Here is a 22,102-nt window from a genome sequence, read left to right on the forward strand (position 1 = left end):
GCTAGGTACATAAGTAAGTCTGATTTGTTAAAGGGATACTGGCAAGTACCTATGACTGAACGTGCTAGGGAGATCTCATTTTTTGTAACGTTAGGAAAGACCTTTGCATGGTCTGTAATGCCATATACAGATTGTTTTAGAGTAATAAGAAATTTCCTTTGTAAATTTCTTTTTTCTTTGTGGGGAGGTGTTACATAGCCTATGATTTCATCATCCTTTGTGTAATTTTAACGCACAGTATGCTGCATGTTTGATCACGAGCGTGTTCTGCCTCAGTCCCCCCTTCTACCGTTATAGTAGAGTAAGTCGTTCTCTCTGTTATTCCGAGCGGGATTTTCAGCTCTTTGTCCCCATGGCTTCATTTGTGCGTCCTTCTTACAAGTTGTATCAAGCTCTGCTGGCCCCTATATAATGAGCTCAGTCTCTGCATCATTGCCACTTAGATCTGCTCCTCATTTTGTTCACATCTCTGTCCTCCCCTCCTCAGATATTATTATTGTGAGTGCTCAAGAAATCTCCAAACATCTAGCAGCTGTGTGTAATTTGAGTATAAGTGTTATTGCATTTTTTCTTGTACTGTGTAGCGTAAGGTTGATTCTTAGGCCTAGTGAGGTTTTTGATTAATGTTGGGTTTTATGTCAGTTATTTTTTATAATAGTTTGTATCTGTAATAATTTATTTGGCATTCACTGAGTATTATCTGGTATCTCATTTTAACAGGGCTGACTTAGATAAATTTACCCATGCTAATTTCGTGTTAATAGAGGCTATTGCAGTTAACCATATATTTAACCTGTTTATTTGCCATTACATTATCCTTATGAGTCCTGAATGTTTTGTTGTTAGTTTGAGCATTAAACTTTAACTTGTAATTTTATTTAACTCTTTTGTTTTGAACCTGGAACTTTACGGGACAGTAGTGACTCTTAGTATTCTCACTTATTAAAGTGTACGTTATCTTTCTCTGTTCCGTAACAATATATATATATGTATATATATATATATATATATATATATATATATATATATAGAGAGAGAGAGAGAGAGAGAGAGAGAGAGAGAGAGAGAGAGAGAGAGAGAGAGAGAGAGAGGCTTACACTACGGTGGAACAGAATACAGATATTGGTGTATAAGGCTCTGTGTGCATTTTAGTCAGTGGATAGCCATTTATATGTTACAAATTAGCTGCTCCACTCGTCCTTTCCTACAATTCTTTCACCTTTCCAATTGTTTCTGCCATTCAGTCTTCAATATTTCCATCGACGTCATCCCATCACCAGCCACCTTTCTTTGCCTGCAAATTTTCCTCTTCTACCCATCTATTGCCAGACGCCTTATTCCCGTAAGGGGTGGCCGCAAACAAATCGCCTACACGTCGCCCTGTCCCTCGCCATTTCACTGCCCTGCTCCCAGCTCAAACCCCTCCTCTCTCATATACCTCTCCACTCCATCCCTCCATCTCATCCTTGGCCTCCCCCTTCCTCTCTCCCCCTCCATCTCACTCACGTACGCTCTCCTCGTTAGTGTCTCGCTCTCCATCCTCTCCACATGGCCAGACCACCTCATTGTATATCTTACCACTTCCTTATGCTTGATCATTCACCTCATTTCCTTTACTCGTCATCACCCCTCCACCTACCTCCCCTTGAAATTCCTGTTCTTCTATCTTACCATTTCACCATCCATCACCTTCATCCACTACCATCCCATAATTTGCAGCCCCTCCACTTATCCCGACTCTGCGGACTGTCTTTCGGTTACTTCTATAGCGGTTCCATAATTTATTTCCCTCCTGCTCTCCACCTCTCCATTCAAGGATTTTCCATCCTTCTGCCGACCTTCTTTCCACCTACTCTCCTTCCACCTACTCCAACACTTTTTACTACACTCTTTTTCCTCTCTCCGTCCACGCACAGTTCACCGCTCCACTTTTATCTCCACCCACCGCACCCCCACCCACTTACTACTTCCCCCACCAGTACACCCTGCCTGCCAACCACTTATTAGTGCCTCATAATAAATCTAGTGGGGTTCTGCCTTACAAGGGTGTTGCCTTGTTGGTGGGTGTATCGTGGACCGGAAATGTGGTTACCCAAGACCTTTGCTGGGCCCATATGTCTTTCCAGCGTAAATTATGAGAGGAAGAAAGTTTTAAGCGGCTCATTTGGGGTCTGGTTACTGTATTTACACATTAACCAACCCACCAATAAATTGTGTTGTTTAACAACCCAAACAAAGAAAGCAGTATACTCTCTGACGTCATCTGGTTCATGGTGGTGGTGAGTGAACCCTTCCAACTCAACGCCTCCCCATAGCGTGGTGAACACTGCCATCCTCCTGCTTGTCGATGTTGCCTATATTTTTCTGTTTTTTCTTCCTTTGTACATTTTAATACCATGTCTGTATGATTTCGTTAGCCCTTTAGTTAGTAATGCCCAACAGGACTTCTTTCTTGAGATACAGTGCGATGGCCTTGGTAAAGAGGCCAGATTTAGGGCCAGTTCACTGATCCAGATGTGATGTACATGAAACATATCCATATAGTGGCTTGACCTTCTGAGTCTGCTGTGGTGCTGACGAGCCGTGGGATGCACCACTGGCAGAAGGTAGAAAGAGAGAAGTACCCTTGAGCAGTGTCCTTTCATTTTGTCCTGCTTTTCTTATTGCTTCGGGGTGTCTCGGCCTCGCTATTTGGTGTGGAAGATGGCACAGTTTGAACGCTATAGTGGCTGGATGCTGTGAAAGATGGTGCAGTTTGGGTACTATAGGAGCTGGATTGTTTGGAAGATTGGGCAGCGAGAGTGATGGTGCTGTAGCTGGTGTGAAAGTCAGGGGAGTTAGCGTGTTGCAGGGGTAGACGAGAATGATGGCGCTGCAGCTGATGGTGTCAGAAGGACGCTGAAGTTGATGTTGGAGACAGCTTATGTGATGCTGAGGCCATGTTGGTGTTAAACTACTTACATTACTGGGGCAGTCTAAGATGTCTTGTGATTGTCCAGTTTGACGAGCTGTCTTGTGGTAGGTCGGAAAATTTAAGAATTATTAACACAATATGAAAAATCTTCGGTAGTGTCAGCCTGACCAAAATGGGCCCCCACATCTGCCTGACATCGCAGGTGGTGGCCAGGCTGAACACCATGCTTGTAGAGAAAAACTTACGGAAGTAATTGCATCACTTCAGCTCACTGTATAGGGCAGTCGCTTATTAGGCTATCACGAGATGCAAGGCAGTGGGGCTGGATCGGGTTAGCATTGTTTTTATACCTGACGATGTGGAAACGACTAGTTTTTATGTATATATAAAACCAGACTCATGTTACGACAGACACACACAACCAATGTCTCATCCAGTGGCGAAGGGGAGCGGCCAATTGGATATATTAACGAGGCTCATAAAATTACGTTATATGGGTGTGGTAAGCCGTGGTGGGGGTGGAAGGGGAGGAGGCTAACGGAGAGGGCAGCGCGCTATAGGATTGGGTACGTACTGTATGTAAACCCATTTCTGGTTTATTAGGATGACTTATTGCTAAAATTCCACTTAATATTCTAAATACAAATATCGAGGTATATACCTTACGTATCCAAATTCATGTGTGTGTGTGTGTGTGTGTGTGTGTGTGTGTTAGGGGGAGGATGGGGTGGGGTGGGCGGTTGGATAATATAGTTAGGTGAGTTAACTGCTTCCCTTTATAGTCCACACCTTTGTTATCAACATTTCGCCTACCAAATTTCCAGCTCATGTGGGAAGCATACGATCGTACATGTTGCCGGCACTGTTACTATCACTACTTTGTAAATACTTGTCCTGTTGTTCACTGCACTGTTAGCACGGTCGCGTTTAGATTCAGTTTTCTGGATTATACTGTCATTTTTTTTCTGTCTTTTACTGGATGGAAGAAGGGCATTGCACTGAACACGGTGTATCTACTTGCTTAGCCTATCTGAGTTTCCGGGGACAGATATAAAATTTATGATTCAAACGACGTGAAGCTTCGTATCATAAATGACTAAGATGGAATTTTATTATTATATTTTAATGATCTGAGGCACCAGTCAGGATAAAGGTCATGTTTTGTGTCCATCGACTTAAATCTCCCACTTGTGGCTGGAAATTATTTATCATTTAATGCCATCAGAAGCATAAGTAAGATCCAGTAGACATTGTGAATTTTGGTGACCTAGACTTAACTCGTACACCCTGCAGGGAAAATTTTGGATCTGGCTGTTGCTGTTTAACCGGGTCTTATTAAAACTGGTAAAATTGGCGGCGAGACCCGGTATGTGAATGCAGTGGACTATATTTTCAGTGTTAAATTCGTGCCATTAAGTACATTTTCGCAGTTTACCTTCAACTTTGGATAAATTTTCCTGTCATCATAAGAACATAATTATGAGGAGGACGACGACGATGTGAAGATGAAGCAGAACCTCATCACTCTTGTCATTTGTGTTCTGTATATATTCAGTGTTATTCGTGTGGTATTAATGAAGTCTGGCCCATTTCACTGGAAAAGTTTTTGAAGAATGGTTCTCATAAGTTTCATACTTTCTCGTTCCCTGTTTTTCTGGATCCTGCCTAACCTCATCCTAAGGGTTGGGGGAAAAATTAGGTCAAGATAATGAGGAACAGTGTATAGTCATCCGCCCTGAAGGTCAGAAGTTTGGGATTGGAGCAAAATCAAATTTAACCCCCACTGAAACAATTGTTTTGAAATATTTTACATCATTTGGCTATTACCAAGAATTTTGTGGTGTCTCATTTCAGCACACTGAGTCTGTAACTCCAAAAGCAGGAGTTGATACACTTATTTCTGTACTTAAACTTTCGTAGATTTTTGATAAATGACACCATAATTTGAGAAAAACTTTTGTAATAAAGGCATTTTTAAATTAAAAGTGACTGTGTTTGTTATGCGCTAAGATATAACTTACCATTAATCGCTTGTGGTTTTCTACCAGCTTGTTTTTGTTAAATAATGTCCAAGCGACTATTTAAAAAGAAACACTTTCAAAAAAATCATCTCAAGGTTACGCTTCCTACGTTATATTAAAAACAGAAGCCTGATGTCTTGCCTGGCAGATTTTCTAGGTTTTCCAATTTTCCTGCACCTCTATGGACGTTGACCAAATAATTATGGTAATCTCTGCCTGCATCGCTCGCTCCCACCCCTGGTGATGATTCTGATAAAAAAAAATTATATATACATTACTTTCTCATACAGGTAAGGGAGAGGTGAGCTGCTAACGAGAGACCAGTGAGGTAATGATATTGCAGTGGTAATATATATTCTCCACGCTCCACGCCCATTTCCGATAATCAGACACCTCAGCCTGTGTTTCCAGATTATACAATATTTAAGTATTGAGCTTCATGGACGTAACAGGGGTTGCAATCCTTTATTAAGCTGGCTATGGACTGAATGCTTCCACCACGTAGTTAGGTGTTACGGGAGTGATGTATTAAGAATGACACGTGTGCACAGCTGGGATTGATTGTAGGATGGAATCAACAGTGTCCAAGGTTTAAATAATGAGAGAATGATTGTATAGCTTACTGATATAGTATTAAATTGGGTTAGGATGAATAATGATGATGATTACCGTAATGTGGAGTTTCACTATAGGTTAAGGTAGTGTAGTACATTGCATCTCTTGTCCGAAAAACCTTAGGGAGTGATGACGGACAAGGCCACCTCAAAAATATATTCCCGGATCTAATCAAGGTTTCCCCTAAATGGTGCTTAAGTGTGACTGACCGCGAGAGGCATCATTGTCCCTCTTGGCCTCTTCTCCTTAATGTCCACTGTTCTCTTTGCTGCAGGAGTTTGCAGTGTCCTTCTCAGTCATGTTTCCTTGTTTGAGGAGAAGCAGCCTGGAGATTATAAATAATAATTGTGTGTGTGTGTGTGTGTGTGTGTGTGTGTGTGTGTGTGTGTGTGTGTGTGTGTGTGTGTGTGATGGTGGTGGTGGTGGTGGTGATGATTCTGGTGGTGATGATGTTTTATGTGAAATTCGTTGGTGGCTAATTGATGATGATGTTGATGTTGAGGGTACACAGTTCAGTGGTGAAAGGGAATGGGGATATGTGGTCGGGCTGGTGACGGAGAGGAGTAAGAGATAATGAGGCGAGAATTTTGACAGGAGGAGGAAGTGAGGAGCCGTGGGAAGAAGAACAGGTAACGAGAAAATGATAAATTTAGAACATGAAAGAGAGGGCAGCAAAAAAGGGTGAAAGGAAGATGTCAGCTACTCTATGGGAGGGTTTGGAGTGGAGGGGTAAGAAGTAGAGGGAAGAAGAAAAGTGGTAATAGGAAGAGTTGGTTAGTCAGAGAAGGTTAGATTTGATGTAGGGGAATGGAGGTTGTAGGAATATTAGGGAGGACGAGATGGAGGGAAGTGTTAGGAGCAGGAAGAAAGGAACAAGGACCAGGAGGAAGGTGAGAGTAGGAATGAGGATGGAGAAAGGAAGGCTTAGAGATAGAACCGATGACGGGAGGGACATAGGAAGTAACATATACAATAAAAGAGGTGGGTGAGAGAGGGAGCAAGCAGGCCAGAAGTAAGGTTGTTGCTCATGGCTGCAATAGATTACGCTCAGTGCAAAAAAAAAAATATTAATTAGATAGTTTACCCCTTAACTTTACTACTGTAGATTTATGACGTGATAATATCGGTAAACTATGAAAATTAGATTAAGGATGACTCTTTCTCTCTCTCCCTCTCTCTCTCTCTCTCAAGTGTAAGAAGTATAAAACAAGAAGCGGTGCCAGGGCACAGCAAACCCGTCCCTGGCAGTCATTTTAGTGCTGACGTATAAACGCAATAGGATAGCTAGTCAATGACGTCGCTTATATGATTTGGAGTAAATCGGGTGAAATTGACGATTTTATGCCCATTTGAATTTTTAGGTCCGACCCACCTGACATTGACCCCCCTACCGCTAACTGGGGGGTGACCCCCCTGATGTAATGAGACATATTATAGGATGCAGATTTGAAAGATGTATATTTAAGTTTTGGTTTCATGTCCATAAAGGAGTTATGGCGAAAAAGCGATTTTGTACCCGTTTTTTTTATTATTATTATTATTATTATTATTTTGGGGGCCTACAGCGTGGGCCTTGGCCCAATTTGGCCCAAAATTTAATCAGGTGATCAAAAGGTCATAGCCCATCATCCCCATAATTTTAGTCAAAATCGCAGCGTAAAGTTGTTAACAGACAGACAGACAAACACGGACAAACCGGGTGAAAACAATACCCGTCCCCGAGCCCCACCGGGGCGGTGACGGGTAATAAGGATGATTCTCTCTCTCTCTCTCTCTCTCTCACACACACACACACACACACACACACACACACACACACACACACACACACACACACACACACACACACACACACACACACACACACACAGGCCTTATATCTAGCTACAGGCGAGGTCTTCCCTGCGCCTTTATAACCCGTGGCGTCAATGGGAACAATCATGTGTTTGTGTGTGGAGGGCGGGGGAAGGGAGCTAGTAGAGACTAGGCCCACCCACCCCTACCTAGATCTACGTTATGATAGGCCGCAACAAGTATATATTCAGATGTGGCAAGAAGGCTTTATTAATATTCATTCTAACTGCAAAGAGGATTTTAGTGTCAAATACCCTAGTGCCCTGCTAATACCCTGTCCCTGTCTGTATTACAGTATTCACATAAAAGTGATTATTATGGTTATATTTTCGAAGTTGTGTTGTTTGAGGGACACTTGTGTTGTCAACATAAACGGAAAATGAATGGAGGAGGAGATCCTAAGCTTTGCTTTGTAACCACTATGAAAAAAAAAAAAATGTAAGACTGATATTGTCAGTGCGCGTCCACACGTGTGCTGGAACAAGTGTTGGCAACATGTAAGCAACACAGTAACGAACACGCTGCAAACATGTTGGGAACAGCAGCGTCTAGATCATGTTGGCAACATCATCATGAAGTCTCATTTGTCTCGTATGGACACACACTTATCCCCTCACCTCTGGTGCCAGTGTTCGAAGCTGCACTGAAACATGTTTGCATACATCTGTACAAATACTGCTGCAAACTTGTTCCCGAACATGTTGGCAGCCGTGTTGCCAACATATGTTTGAGAGCACGTGTGGACGCGCACCTACTGTAACCACATCAGGGATAACGATGATAAAGTTATATAAACCTATTGAGGGCTAACTGTGGTATTATTTGCATATGTTGTGAGCTTCCTGGTTTCATTTAGTCTTCTGCTGTAGTATTTGGTGAACAGTTTTGCTCTGCTCTGTTATTCCTTCACGCTGATAAATCTTTTCTGTCTTTCTCTCTTTCTTTTCTTACTGTTACTTTTTATACCATTAAGACTCCTGTCAGTCCTGCTCGGTATCCTTTTTTTTTTTTTTTTTCCCCACATCATCCTTCTTCTCACCATCTTTTTGTCCTCCCTCCTGTCCCTTTTCTTCTTTCTTCCCATCACTCCCTCCCTCTTGTCTCTCCTCTCCACTTCTCCTCTCTTATCTCTCCTATCTTGCCTCCCTACCCCTCTCGCTCCTGTGCTTCTCCACCCCTCCCCTCCCGTGTGTCCTACACCCCACGCACTGTCCCATAAATTGTCTTTTCGTCACACACACACACACACACACACACACACACACACACACACACACACACACACACACACACACACACACACACACACACACACACACACACACACACACACACACACACACACACACACACACACACACACACGTGGTGGCGAGCGGACGTGTTTATACGACCTCCCGCCCCTGGTGTGACTTGGCGCTTTGTAGCAGCCTGGGTTCAGCCTGTTGACCCTGTCCCCTCCCCTGCATTTAAGGTTCATGACTGAGTTGAATGTTGAGTGGCAGAATGTGCGCTCTTCCAATCTACCGGTACCGACCCAGTGAACTTTACAGATTGAAGCGGGGATGCGGCTATCCACCAAGTTCAGTGATTCTGTGCTTGAAAGACCTGGAACTTTTTCGCAATCGTGCTGGACGAGGTGGTAGACGGATTGTGCGCACAGTGCCTGTGATTACGAGCGAAAAAAGAAAACAAAAAATGTTGTACCAAGACCTCGCAACCTTTGTGAAGTGCCACGTGTATGGTATAACCTTCCTACCCTCCTCCTATCCAACGTAACCTCACTGACCAACAAGATGGAAGAAGTGATTGAAGCAGTGCACACTACAGGCTGTGACATGATGGCAATTACAGAGGCGTGGCAGATTACCCCTGAGGTGTGTAACACTCAAAACTTTGTGTTATTTCACCATCTCAGGGTTAATCGCAGGGGTGGAGGGGTAGCGTTGTTCTGTCGCGCTGACCTGAATCCCTCACACCTCAGTGTTGAGATTCCCGAGGGAGTTGAGGCCTTGTGGGTTAGTCTAAACCCCCATCTCCGCCCCCGTCACACTGCATCTGTCATCATGTGTGTGGTGTATCACCCTCCATGCACCCCCACCACCCACCTCCTCACCAATCACATCATTGAGACTGTCGACGCCCTACGAGTGAGATTTCCTGCTGCAAAGCTGGTTGTATGTGGGGACTTCAATCGCCTGGACATCAGTGAAATTTTACACCAGCTAAATCTTACTCAGGTCGTGAATTTCCCCACCCACGAGCAAACAACCCTCGACCTTATCATCACTGATATGGCCCAACAGTACTCCCCTCCCCGACCTCTCCCCCCTCTCGGCCGGAGCACCCATATCACCATTCTATGGACGCCGGCACCTAACACCTCCATGCCAAGGCAAAGGGTCACCCGATACCACCGCCCTATGCTGGACTCTGCCATGAGGGAGTTTGGAAGGTGGGAAATTCAACACCAGTGGAGGGAAGTTTTGGATGCTGAGGATGTAGATACCAAGTGGAGGAACTACGCCACAACCACGACTGAAGCCTTTCACTACTTCTTCCCTGTCAAAGATTTCTCTGTGGATACATCAGATGCCCCATAGATGACACCACACCTCAAGCAACTCATCAAACAACGCAACAGGACTTATTACACCGACCGCGTCCTGTTCAGGTCCCTGAGGAACAGGGTCATCAGGGAGATCAGGGCAGCCAAGTCATCCTACTACCCAAACAAACTACATCACCTCAAACAGCAAGACAGCAGTCGGTGGTTCAGTAAAGTCAAAGCTCTTTGTGGCTTACAAAAGCAAACTTCTATTCTTCCCTGTACCTCTGACTTATCACCTGATCTAGCAGCTCGAGAGATTAACAGTAACTTTGCCTCTGTTTGTCAGAGTCTGCCCCCTCTCGACTCTTCTCTCCTACCTGCCTACCTCCCTTCCCCCTCACCATCCCCCTCTGTCCAGGTGGCCAACGTAGCTACAAAATTGAAGAAACTGAGGCATAACAGATCTACTACACCTTCTGACCTGTCAATCAAAATTTACAAAGAACTTGCCCCAGAACTTGCTCTCCCACTGTCCTCCATAATTAATGCCTCATTATCTCAAAACTCCTGCCCCAGTGACTGGAAAATTTCCTACGTAACACTCATCCCCAAAATCCATAGCCCATAGTCACTGAGTGACCTCAGACCAATTGCCATTACCCCTATCCCGAGCCTTATTTGTGAGGATTTTGTTTTCGACTTGGCATATGATAAAATTAAAAACTCAATAGATACGCAACAATTTGATAATATGAAGTCCTCCTCCACTACTCATTGCCTTCTCAGTTTTCTTGACTTCCTACACAACCACCTGGACAAACGCAACACCTCTCTGGCTGTCACTTTTGTTGACTTTAGAAAGGCATTTGACCTTGTTGACCACGCTGTTGTCATCAACAAGGTCATACGACTGGGACTCCATCCACAGCTGACAGCGTGGCTGGCTGACTTCCTCACCGGGCGACATCAGGCCGTCAGGTATCAGGGGTCGATCTCCTCCCTCCTCCCTCTGACCTGTGGAGTTCCCCTGGGTACCAAGATGGGTCCACTGTGCTTCCTCATCCTCATCAACGATGCCCTCACGGACACCCCGCATCGGTGGAAGTATGTTGACGGCAGTACCATTGGCATTCCCATCAACACCAGGCAGCCGGACTACTCGCCACTCCAGTCCACCCTGGACAGGGTCAAGAAGTGGACTGAGGAGAACAAAGTGACAATCAACCACACCAAGACCGTGGTGATGCACTTCTGTACCTCCTCACAGGCCGTGGCTCGTCCCCAGCTGTCAGTGGGCGCCCATCCCCTCCAATTGGTCCAGTCCACTAGACTGCTCGGTGTAACGGTGGATGACCGGCTGAGTTGGAACCAACATGTCATCAACATAGTGAGGACAGCCTCATATAAACTGTACATGCTGCGTAGGCTCAAGTCATTGGGAACGCCAGCAAAGGAGCTACGTGAAGTTTATACTTCTTTCATACTCCCTACCCTCATGTACGCCTCCCCAGCGTGGTCCTCCTCGCTCACCCTCACACAACAGCAGCAGCTCGAGAGGACACAGAAAAGGGCGTGCAAGATCATCCTGGGCCCTGCCTATGACGGCTACGACAACGCCCTGACTACCCTGAGTCTGCCAAGGCTTTCCGAGAGGCATCGGCAGGCACTGGGGAAGTTTGGGAGGGGGCTATTATGTCACCCTCGTCACCGACACTTCCTCCCACCTGACGCTCCCCCACCACGCTGCGCTGCGAGGCACATTAACAAGCTTGTGCCGATCAGAGCGCCGAGGACTGACAGGTACAAGAACAGCGCCATTCCATCCATTGTGCACATAATTAACTCAGTCAAGTCTTAGATTTAGCATAAACTATGTTAAGTGAACCCCATGTACATTGTCAGTGTATCACTGCTAACCCAATTAACCAATTATTATTATTATTATTATTATTATTATTACACTGACACACACACACACACACACACACACACACACACACACACACACACACACACACACACACACACCAATATGCAGGTCCAAGCTAACTCTGCCTCCATGCTCTTTATTGAAACTGTTGCACCACTTTATTTTGCTTAGTTTAACCTAACCTCGAAGAGTGCAGTACAAAAAAAAAAAAAAAAAAAAAAAAAAGTCCTCTCAAGAAAACAAAGTTACCAGAATCATATATATTCATCATGTTTTGTGGGAGATGAAGTAACTCGAAATATCGTGTTCTTTCTCTCAGTAGTTTTTTTGATATTTTTAAATCCATGTAAGGTTTTAATTGGCTTTTGGATAAACGGATTGATACTTAAATATTTACACAGCTTCGACATACACACACAAAAAGTATGCCTTTTGTGTTTAAGAGTCAGTTGATATCTACTTGGTAGTTGGTTCTGCCTCAAGAGTTAATTGTTTAGAACCCTTCCAGAAGCTGGCCTTGGTTGGGTCAGACTGGCTTTAACATTACTTTACCCAGCCTGGAAACCCGAAGAAAAACACTCACAGATTTACTAAAGCCTGATTATTCAACATGTAGGTGAAGCTCTATCGGTATCTGATGGGATGTTGAATTTACCTTCAAAATATTTCTTACTTTTAATTTAAAACCTATAATTGGCTTTGAGAGAGAGAGAGAGAGAGAGAGAGAGAGAGAGAGAGAGAGAGAGAGAGAGAGAGAGAGAGGTGTTGGGGGGGAGGGGGAAGCTTGCCTAAATTAACTACACTCTTTGTTCTGCATTAAAAACACTTTTACTGTAAATTAACTTTGTCTTAATTGTTGATGTGGGTTATTGATGTCCTTGGGTATGTGTTATTGAATGGACAGTGATTGGTCATTGTGCAGTCACAGAGTGTTACTGGAATTAGCAAAGGTGAAATGAAGAAGGAAAAGAGGTTTACTGAGCTTATGGATAGAGGGAGGGAGAAAGAGAGGGAGGGAGGAATAGGAGACAAAGTAAAAGGTGATGATGGAGAAGTGATGGTGAGAGTAAGCTACAGGAGACAGGGAAGTGAAGAAGTGAGAATGGAAGTGAACAACAGGAGACAAGGCAACAGGAGGTAATGGAGGAGATGGGAGGGTGGGAGTGAGCAACAGGGAGACTGGATACTGGGAGGTAATAGAAAAGTGAGGGTGGTCATTACACAGTCGGGGCAATGACGGAGGCAGGTAGAAGGATGTTTAGGAGTAGGTGGTGGAGCGACAAGAACTGGAAGGGGAGTGGAGGATGAGGGAGGAAGGAGGGTGAGTAGAGGGATAGGAAAAAGGAAGGAAAGGCGGGGGACAGCAGAAGAAGGAGTAAATGTGGAAACAAATGAAGAAAAGAGGAATATTGCAGGTGTGGAAAAAGAAAAGCCAGATGGAGACAGTAAGGTAGAATGGCAGTTTTTTAAATTGAAGTTTGATTAAAAACGATGTACAGATTATGCATGCAGAAGAACCTGGGGCAAATGAAATGGAATAATATAATAAGGAAATACTATGCTAAGAAAATTATTAAAGAAAGAAGTAAAAGAGTTAACAACAAATGAGAAGCTGACTGTAATCCTAAGCAAATGTAACTGAAGAAAGAACGTGGGAGGAAGGTAGTGGGAAATAGTTAATGAGTTAAAGAGGAAGTGGAAGACAGAAATGAGAGGGGGGGGATACATACGGAGATTAGGTGATGTTAGAAACAGGTATCTCCCGAATCATGTCTCATCTTTAGCGTTGCCTCTGATTACCCAGTATATTCAGCAGATACCACTCTCCTCCCTTCCCCCACCAGCACATCCTGATTGATCAGTCCCATAAACTGTACTTATCCCTTGATGTCTAGTAGCTGTTATGTTAAAGTGTTTTGGGCTCCCAGGACATTAGACAACCATCGCTTTGGAGGAATCGGCTGCTGTTGTGTCTGGCTGGTTTTTAAGGGGTGTGAAAAGACGATTACCAGCCCGACAGTGGGATAGTTTCTGCTTTAACCACCAAAGACGGAAGAAGGTTTTGTATTTAGCATCGTATGTGCGTTTCATTTTTGGTTTTAGTTACCTTTAGCCATAGTTTCTGCTTTAGCTCTGTAAAATATATTTGAACTTGTTTATGGATTTAGATGTAATACGTGGACTTCCATCAGCGTTTTACAAGAAGAAAAAAAAAACGTGGCTTTTGGTATTGCTCGCTACACTCATTGGAATAAATATAAATGTAGTCAGCGCTGTAGTACCCCTCCCCCTCGTGTCCAGGTAGAGCATGATTACGTTATCAAAAAGACAGCCACATGGTTTTTAGGACTCTCTCATTTCTTTAATCCATGCCATCCCTTTGATTACTAGGATTTTTTTCAGCTGAAGGGAATCCTTTGGTGTTAGACGCAAAGTGGATTGTGTGAGTGTCCTTTTCCCATCGTCTTTCACTCTGTCCTCCTCTTCCCTATGTCTCTCTCTCTCTCTCTCTCTCTCTCTCTCTCTCTCTCTCTCTCCTTACTCTTTCACTCTGTCCTCTTCTCATCCCCTGTCTCTCTTTTTATCCCTTCTCCCCTCAGCTTCTTGCCATCCTCTCGCCATCCCTATCTCCTCCCTCTCCTTACATCTGCATCATCATCCCGACACTATAATAAAGCTATATCGTATTTCCCACCCGGCCATTATAACGCCACATTGCAAGAAGAAACTGTCTGCTGTCCCAATGGATGCAGTTTTTAGGATGCACATCACGTAATATATTTTTAGTACATCATATAACACATGTTTTGCAATTTCTTCTCTTCCCCCGCTCGCCAAATAAATATCACCTCAGATCACCTCCAGACAACTGTAGTGCACCATCACCTCACGTTTTTCTTCTTGTTTCTATCTCAATAATTTGTGACTATCTGAGACGTGATACAGTGCCTGGGTGATTAGAATATTAAAATACATTAATCGAAAAAAAACAACGAGTGTGATTTGTGCTTCTACCGTTGTTCGCATTCTTTCTGTTGCCTTCTCTATGGCATTTATTCATTAGCGTGTTATCTAAGGTACAAACCCAGCCCAATCCAACTGCATTCTGAATCCATGTTCTCAGCCTCTGTAGGTTGATAATTATCAACCAGAACTTACCTTTGCGTTTGTTTCTGTACTCTTCCGTCCATCTCTCATGCTTTCTGTATTATCAGTGTGTGTGTTTGTGTGTGTGTGTGTGTGTGAGAGAGAGAGAGAGAGAGAGAGAGAGAGACCATACACAAAAGTATAAGAAAAGATATTAGTGTGCATAAAACAATTAAGAGAAAGTAAACTGCGGGAAGACATGATATTGTGTAAAGCAGGATAACAGAAAAGGGAGAGACAGAGGAATGACTGAAAGCGGAAAGGTCAGGGGTGAGGGAGGTGACACCAGTGAGTAATGAGGTGTGTGGGGTCGGAGGAGAGGAGGTGAGTTGCGAGGGAATAGGGTAACACGAGAGGTGAGGGAGGGGTGAAGGAAAGGAAATGATTAGGTGAGAGAGGCTGAGGGATGGGGAGAAATGTAAGAGAACAGGAAAACCTGAGGGGTGAGAGAGGGGTGAAGGGAAAGAGAGGGTCAGGTGTGAGAGGCTGAGGGATGGGAAGAAATGTAAGAGGACAGGAAAACCTGAGGGGTGAAGTATGAGGTTGCCGGTGGGTGAGGTGTGAGGAAATACCAAGAGATGTGTAAACGAACTTTTGGTGATGTGTGAGAGAGTGCAAAATGAGGAGGGTGTGAGGGGGGACCATAGGAGGTGTGAATGAAAGACGTGAGGTGTGAGGGTGTGGCGACAAAATTATGGTAGAACTATGAGTAAGAAGCAATGGGATGTTAATGAAGTATGGGTTAAGGTATGATTAAAAATTAAATATAAGCTCTCAAGTAGTCTGTGGTATGGAAGGATATGAGAATTATGAGGTGTGAATAGGGTGGTGGAGTGACTCTTGTTGACTGGTTAGTAAGATTGTTGAATGTGTGCTTTGTGAAAGGTATGGTGCCAGTTGACTGGGCAAGTGCTTGTGTGGTCCCGTTGTATAAAGGCAAGGGTGATAAGTATGAATGTACTAGCTTTAGGGGTATAAGTCTGTTGAGTGTTGTAGGTAAGGTGTATGGTAGAGTGTTAATTATGAGAGTTAGAGAGGGTACAGAGGGAGTGATTGGTGATGAGCAGTGTGGCTTTAGGAGAGGGAGGGGATGCGTGGATCAGGTGTTTGCGGTGAGACAAGTGTGTGAAAAGTATTTAGCGAAAGGCAAGGATGTGTTTTGGGCATTTATGGATTTAGAGAAAGCGTATGATAGAATTGATAGGGGGGCTTTGTGGACTGTTTTAAGATTGTATGGGCTTGATGGTAAGTTACTAAAAAGGGTGAAAAGTTTTTATGTAAATAGTAGAGCGTGTGTAAGAGTGGGAAATGCTGTGAGTGATTGGTTTCCTGTGAGAGTGGGGCTGCGACAGGGATGTGTGATGTCGCCTTGGTTGTTTAATATTTACATGGATGGTGTTGTAAGGGAGGTGAATGCAAGAGTTTTAGGTGGTCTGAGTCTGGTAAATGTTGATGGTGGAGAGTGGAATCTGAAGCAGCTGCTGTTTGCAGATGATACTGCACTGGTGACTGATTCAGAGGAGAGATTGAGACAGTTGGTAGAGGAGTTTGAAAGGGTGTGTGAAAGGAGGAAATTGAAAGTAAATGAGAATAAGAGTAAAGTGATGAAGTGTACGAGGTTGGTAGATGGTAGGGGGATGAATATAGTTTTGAATGGCGAGTTGCTTGAGGAGGTAGAGTGTTTTAAATATCTAGGGTCACATGTTGCTGTGGATGGAAGAATAGATGCAGAGGTGAAGTTTAGAATAACTGAAGTAGGAAAGGTGCTGGGAGGAATGAAAAAAAGTGTTTAAATGTCGTTCGCTTAGAATGGATGTAAAGAGAAGGCTGTATGAGGGTGTTGTGGTACCGACTGCATTATATGGGGCTGAAACATGGAATATGGGTGTAGCAGAGAGGAAAAGTTTGACTGTAATGGAGATGAGGTGTCTGAGGAGTATGTGTGGAGTGACGCGTATGGATCGGGTGCGAAATGATGAAGTGCGAAGGAGAACTGGAGTTGTTCGGGAGATGGCTGGTAGAGTTGAGCAGAGGGTGTTGCGATGGTTTGGGCATATGGAGAGAATGGATAATGAGCGATTGGTGAAAAAGATAACTAGATCTGATGTGAGAGGTGTAAGGCTGAGAGGAAGACCATGAATAGGATGGATGGACAGTGTGAAGAGAGCGCTGGATGCGAGAGGGATGTCTGTTGAGCAAGGAAGAGTGGCTGCGCGTGACAGAAATAAATGGAGAGAAATTGTGAATGAATAAGTGATGACGCAGCCCTGAGGGGATATTCTCCCTCATTTGGTCTGATCAGCTAGTCTGGTCAGGTGCGGGTAAGGGGATGGGTCTGTTATGATGTGGCAGGGGTAAACCAGTTCTGCTGTCGGGCCCTGCTGCGGATGTCACTGATTGCATTGCGCAGTTGACCCTTGTGCGGTGTGGTGCAGTGAGGATCTTTCCCTTCTCCTCTTTGGGGCTAAGATGCGAATGAATGTGTTTGAATGGATGAGTAAATGGGGAGTGTGTCGTCCTGTCTCGGCTACCTCCCTTTCCTTGGGGGAAGCAGCTTAGGTATATAGATAGATAGATAGTACACAAAACTGAAGAAACTTGAAGAAAGATTAGAATGTATTTCCTTCAAAACGGACTTTCTAGTAAACAAACAGGACGCAATGCATCTTCATAGGTACACCCACCAAAAAATTATCGTTACCTCTGGGTGCGATAAACTCTGAAATGATTTGTAAAAGTGACACTGTGTTCATTTTGTACTGGTAGTAGTTCAGAACCCTTGGTCCTTATGTCATATTGTATCACACCACAAGGGTAACGAATATTTTTTTTTGTGAGTGTACACGCCGGTTGATATCACAAATAGCTACCTGATGACACTACCATTCATTTTCATGACACCACACTCCAACTGACACTGTGAAGAACCTTGGCGCATATATGGACCGGTACATGACCTTTGATAGTCACATAAATGATGTAATAATAATAATAATAATCTGGCCTTTTGTTTCTCAAAAGCGCCAGTTCTTCCTTTTGGGAATTCACTAGTGCTCGTTATTTTTACAATTACAAGAATTGTGACATTTCTTGTATATAATACAAGCTACATCATATATACATGAAAGTGGCAATAATTAAACCCTATAATCATCCGTCATAGTACCTCTCTCCAGGACGTAGCATTTTGAAAAAAGAAAGGCTTTCAGCTGTCTCTTAAAGGATTCAACAGTAGAGAGTTGTCTTATGGACAATGGCAATCTGTTATATAATCTAGGGGCTCTATATGCAAAAGAACGATCAGAGAAAGATGACTGGTGAATGGCTCCTGGCTCATCAAGACGCAAGGAATCATCTTCACTGCGTAACATCACACCCGTGCGTGTCGATGGGAGTTTTAACAATTCAGCAAGATACTTCGGTTCACCAAACTTAAGAACCTTGAATGTAATAAGACACAGTTTAAATTCAATTCTAGCCTTTACTGGTAACCAATGCAACTCAATCAGAAACGGGGTAGTTGAGGTTCTCGGGGGGGAGACCAAAGATAAGCCGTGCCGCCCTGTTCAACACAGACTGAACTTTTGTTAGTATATTATTTGGAAGACCAACCCACAGTGAATTACAATAATCAACACGAGACAAGACCACTGCATGGACCAATGTTAGGAGGCACTGTCTATTCAGGAATCTTCTCACAGAATACAGATTTCTGATATACAGATTTCTGATATGCAAGTTACACCCTCTTACAACCTGATTAATGTGTTCTTTGTAATTTAACTTAGAATTAAAATAAACACCCAAATTTCGAACAGAACTGACTGGATGCAGCTGTGACACGCCAATGTTCAAAGCCAGGGCATTGTCAGTGTCATCACCCCTTCTGTTTCCTCTGATGATGATGATCTCAGTTTTACCATCATTCAGCTTAAGTTTCCTCTTAGCCATCCAAATCTTAATATCAGACATTAGAGATTCAAACTTTATATTAGTATCGTTGATATCTGACATCTTAACATAGAGCTGGGTGTCATCAGCATAAAAATGATAGGACACATCATGAGCATCAAGTAGAGACGATAAACTACTTGTGTAGATAGTAAATAGAATTGGACCCAAAACTGATCCTTGAGGGACTCCAAATAGAAGAGGAGCAGAATCAGAGCTAGCGTAATCAACAACCACTCTCTGAGATCTGTCCGACAGATACGACTTAAGGAGCAAAAGGGCACTATCACGAACACCATAAAAATACAGATCATCCAACAATAGTTTATGATCTACTGTATCAAAAGCTGCAGACAGATCCAAAAGAACTAGGAGAGAGGACATCCCACTACAAGTGTTTGCCACCAAGTCGCTCTGAATCCTTGTTAGTGCAGTTTCAGTCGAATGGTATTTTCTGTATGCTGATTGAACAACAGGAACAACTCTGTTGTGTTCCAGTAGTGGTAAGAGTTGGTCAAGTATGGCCCGCTCAATAATCTTGGATAAAAAAGACAGGTTAGAGACAGGACGATAATTTGTCATGCTCTCGACATCAAGGCCAGGTTTCTTAATTAGGGGCCTAAGCAAAGCACGTTTCTCAGACTGCACAAAATTACTTTCTAAGAAGCATCTATTTATTATGTTGCAGATAAAGTCTGCAGCATGCTCATACACATCAGGCAGTTGTGACATGTTATATGGATCGAGTGAGCAAAATGTTTTATTAAGTTCTCTGATGTAACATTTGACGTTGTTTACATCCAGTGGATGAAATGTTGAAAGCAAATGATCCCCGGTGCACCGTGGCTGGAAGTCAACTGAGTACACTTCACTAGGAGAACTGCTGTCTAAATCACTTCTTATGCGAGATATCTTACTTGTAAAAAATGAAGCAAAATCAGAAGCCAATTGGGCATCAGATAAAGAAGTTGGTTTAACAATTACATTCCTCCGACCAACCAAATTGTTCACAACTGCAGTCAGTATTTTTTGATCACCACCACATGAATCAACTTTATTTTGATAATACCTAGCCTTTTGGGCTTTTACAGTGTGAACGACTGCTCTTCTCGCAAAAACATAACGCAAACGAGTTACTTCGGTCCGCTGCAAGCGCCACTCACGTTCTGCCCTTCTACGTTGTCTATGCAAAGAATTAATGGATGGATCATACCACGGAGAATTATCACGTACAGTGATTGTTTTTACTACCTCAGGACAATAATGGTCAAAAATTGACCTGAGCTCGTTGTTGTAAATATCAGCCAATTCACCAGAAGAAAGACTTGAAGAATCGATGGAGTTTAAACGTTGATCAATTTCAAAACACATCAACTGGCGGTCAACATTGTTGTAATTTCTGAACCTGATGACCTTTTTATATGAAGGGGATTTCGGGACATCAAAACTAAGAGTGATCAGAGCATGATCAGAGATGAGGGGGTCAAATGAGTCAACCTCCACATCTGATACGCGCCTGCAACCAACAGGGGACAAGATCAAGTCAAGGACATGTCCTGAGACATGAGTTGGATTACTCACATGATTGAAAAAATTGTTCTGGGTGATCAACTCAAGGAATTCTGAAGAAAATGGTTTTGACTCTGGACTGTCAACCCAATAATTGAAAACACCACAAACAAGAAGTCCTCCAGGTTTAAGAGAAAACCCTTCAAGAAACTTCCCAAACTCCTCCATAAAACCTCGATCTCTGCCCGGATGACCTGGTCGATAGACAATTGCAATTCTAATGGTATTCTGATGGAAATTTATTAATACTTCCATAAATTCAAATGATGATGGGGTCAGGTCTGAGTCAATGAGAGAAACGTTTGCAAGTGCTGCAGAGTAGATGAGTGCTACGCCTCCTCCTGGATAGTCAGCAGCAGGCCTGGGAATACTAATAATAGAATGTGTCTTAGGCAAGGCATTACGAATAATATCAATATCAGACTCATACAACCAGGTTTCAGTCAAGCACAATATGTCAAGCTCGTGCTGATTTAGGGTTTCATTAATATAGTCTATCTTATTACGGATGGAACGAATATTTAAAAGACCCATCCTTAACTGGTTCAAGAGGGACGTAGTCAGTTTTTTGAATGGTCAAAATTGGTGTTTTCAATCAATCTATTCCTATGAGAAATCATAATTGGACATTCTCTACTTGAAGCAAAATGGGCAACCACCTGTGACTTTGAATTAGCATCTTGATGTCTTAAAGAGGAGCAGTTGATGCATTTGGGAGAATTTCTGTTACTACAGTCCTTAGATTTATGGGCTCCAGCACAAAAGACACATTTAGGTTCATCACTTTTCCTAGAACATCTCTCAAATGTATGACCAAAGCCTTGACAGTGATGACACTGTGTAACCCAGAATCTATTGAAAGCGAGGCATCTTGTAAGATCCACATAGATGTAATTGCCCTGTTCTACAATGGAGGATCTCACCTCTGGTGACATCTTCAAGACAGCAGTTTTGGTGTCATTCCTAGTCCTTGTGAAGAGAAGGTTGAGGGTACAACCTCGATCAACGAGCATCTTAATTTTATTGTTTTTTCTCAGAATATTTGGGATGATGTCAGAGTCATCCAGGGAAGAGGAAAGGCCTGTCACGGTCATTTTAGGCAACATTTTCTTTGGCTCTGATATGCAAAAAGTGCCCTCAGAGCCAAAATGATCAGTCAGCACCCCAGTTGCTTCCCCCTTGGCCTCAGCTGACGGAAACTTCATTACCAGCCCACCAGCCTTGGTCTTAAGGCAGCTGTCAACCGGTACCGAGTTAAGTACGCCTCTGATGTCTTCTGGTCCCATCTGATTTGTCAGGGCACTAGCGCCACTCTCTGGTTTCACAATCAGTACATGCTGACTATGAATGGCTTTTTTCTGGCCATGAGCACTGATCTCAATCACGCCCCCAGGCAGATCCTTCCCTCCCCCCACGAGAGACCCGCGAACAGCATCCGCAAATGACTTGGCCTGATCTTGTGTGACCGCCATAGGTGATGAGACCTTGGTCTCTAGTGCCTCCAGTCTATTTGATACGTCTCTGATTGCTTGAAAGATTGGCCCAATGAC

The 22,102-nt window shown here is 43.5% G+C and overlaps 1 pseudogene; it reads left to right on the forward strand.

Annotated features, from left to right (window-relative positions):
* Positions 1-8,910: 8,910 nt before the first annotated feature.
* LOC145396298 (uncharacterized) lies at positions 8,911-9,846 on the forward strand (annotated as a pseudogene).
* Positions 9,847-22,102: the final 12,256 nt, after the last annotated feature.

Source organism: Coenobita brevimanus, chromosome 36 (assembly GCF_032717465.1).
Source record: "Coenobita brevimanus isolate Jiangsu-jjx chromosome 36, ASM3271746v2, whole genome shotgun sequence".
Classification (NCBI taxonomy): Eukaryota; Metazoa; Arthropoda; class Malacostraca; order Decapoda; family Coenobitidae; genus Coenobita; species Coenobita brevimanus.